Raw genomic sequence first — 2,500 nt, forward strand, 5'->3', positions numbered from 1 at the left:
TCTCTCTCCTCACCTTTACCTCTCCTCTCTCTCTCCTCACCTTTACCTCTCCTCACCTTTACCTCTCCTCTCTCTCTCTCCTCACCTTTACCTCTCCTCTCTCTCTCTCCTCACCTTTACCTCTCCTCTCTCTCTCTCCTCACCTTTACCTCTCCTCTCTCTCTCTCCTCACCTTTACCTCTCCTCTCTCTCTCCCCTCACCTTTACCTCTCCTCTCTCTCTCCCCTCACATTTACTTATCCTCTCTCTCTCCCCTGTCTCTCTCCCCTCACCTTTACCTCTCCTCTCTCTCCCCTCACCTTTACCTCTCCTCTCTCTCTCCTCTCTCTCTCCTCACCTTTACCTCTCCTCTCTCCTCACCTTTACCTCTCCTCTCTCTCTCTCCTCACCTTTACCTCTCCTCTCTCTCTCTCCTCACCTTTACCTCTCCTCTCTCTCTCTCCTCACCTTTACCTCTCCTCTCTCTCCTCACCTTTACCTCTCCTCTCTCTCTCTCTCTCTCCCCTCACCTTTACATCTTCTCTCTCCTCTCCTCCTCTCTCTCCGCCTTTACCTCTCGCTCTCTCTCGCTCTCTCTCTCCTCACCTTTACATCTTCTCTCGCTCTCCTCACCTTTACCTCTACTCTCTCTCCTCACCTTTACCTCTCCTCTCTCTCTCTCTTCCCTCACCTTTACCTCTCGCTCTCTCTCCCCTCACCTTTACATCCTCTCTCTCCTCACCTTCACCTCTCTCTCCTCTCCTCCTCTCTCTCTCCTCGCCTTTACCTCTCCTCTCTCTCTCCTCACCTTTACCTCTCCTCTCTCTCTCTCCTCACCTTTACCTCTCCTCTCTCTCTCTTCCCTCACCTTTACCTCTCGCTCACTCCCTCGCTCTCTCTCCTCTCTCTCTTCTCACCTTTACCTCTTCTCTCTCTCTCCTCTCTCTCTTCTCACCTTTACCTCTTCTCTCTCTCTCCTCTCTCTTCTCACCTTTACCTCTTCTCTCGCTCTTCTCACCTTTACCTCTTCTCTCGCTCTTCTCACCTTCACCTCTTCTCTCTCTCTCCTCACCTTTACCTCTCTCTCTCCCCTTCTCTCTCCCCCTCTCGCTCTCCCTCTCTCTCCCCTCACCTTTACCTCTCCTCTCTCTCTCCCCTCACCTTTACCTCTCCTCTCTCTCTCCCCTCACCTTTACCTCTCCTCTCTCTCTCTCCCCTCACCTTTACCTCCCCTCAATCTCCTCACCTTTACCTCCCCTCAATCTCCTCACCTTTACCACCCCTCTCTCTCTCCTCACCTTTACCTCCCCTCTCTCTCTCCTCACCTTTACCCCTCCCCTCTCTCTCCTCACCTTTACCTCTCTCTCTCTCTCTCTCTCTTTCTCTCTCTCAATTCAAGGGGCTTTATTGACAAGGGAAACATGTGTTAACATTGCCAAAGCAAGTGAGGTAGATAATATACAAAAGTGAAATAAACAATAAAACAGTAAACATTACACATACAGAAGTTTCAAAACAATAAAGACATTACAAATGTCATATATATATATATATATGTGTGTTGCAACGATGTACAAATGGGTAAAGTACACAAGGGGAAATAAATAAGTATACTGGTGTTTGTTCTTCACTGGTTGCCCTTTTCTTGTGGCAACAGGTCACACATCTTGTTGCTGTGATGGTACACTGTGGAATTTCTCCCAATTCTTTGTGGATCTGTGTAATCTGAGGGAAATATGTGTCTCTAATATGGTCATACATTGGACAAGAGGAAGTGCATCTCAGTTTCCACCTCATTTTGTGGGCAGTGAGCACATAGCCTGTCTTCTCTTGAGAGCCATGTCTGCTAATGGCAGCATTTCTCAATAGCAGGGCTATGCTCACTGAGTCTGTACATAGTCAAAGCTTTCCTTAAGTTTGTGTCAGTCACAGTGGTCAGGTATTCTGCCACTGTGTACTCTCTGTTTAGGGCCAAATAGCATTCTAGTTTGCTCTGTTTTTTTGTTAATTCTTTCCAATGTGTCAAGTAATTATCTTTTTGTTTTCTCATGATTTGGTTGGGTCTAATTGTGCTGCTGTCCTGGGGCTCTGTAGGGTGTGTTTGTGTTTGTGAACAGAGCCCAGGACCAGCTTGCTTAGGGGACTCTTCTCCAGGTTCATCTCTCTGTAGGTGATGGCTTTGTTGTGGAAGGTTTGGTAATCACTTCCTTTTAGGTGGTTGTAGAATTTAACGACTCTTTTCTGGATTTTGATAGTTAGTGGGTATCGGCCTAATTCTGCTCTGCATGTATTATTTGGGGTTTTAAGTTGTACACAGAGGATATTTTTGCAGAATTCTGCATGCAGAGTCTTGACTTGGTGTTTGTCCCATTTTGTGAATTCTTGGTTGGTGAGCAGAACCCAGACCTCACAACAATGAAGGGCAATAATGGGTTCTATAACTGATTCAAGTCATTTTAGACACATCCTAATTGTGGTATGTTAAATTTAATGTTATATCGCTCTCATTTTATGTTCTCCT

The 2,500-nt window shown here is 46.5% G+C and overlaps 1 protein-coding gene across 1 annotated transcript in view; it reads left to right on the top strand.

The window, feature by feature from the left end:
• The window catches only part of LOC124006666 (beta-adrenergic receptor kinase 2-like), a 73,485-nt gene that overhangs the window by 55,909 nt on the left and 15,076 nt on the right, over positions 1-2,500 (top strand).

This window comes from Oncorhynchus gorbuscha, linkage group LG20, assembly GCF_021184085.1.
Source record: "Oncorhynchus gorbuscha isolate QuinsamMale2020 ecotype Even-year linkage group LG20, OgorEven_v1.0, whole genome shotgun sequence".
In the NCBI taxonomy this organism is placed as follows: domain Eukaryota; kingdom Metazoa; phylum Chordata; class Actinopteri; order Salmoniformes; family Salmonidae; genus Oncorhynchus; species Oncorhynchus gorbuscha.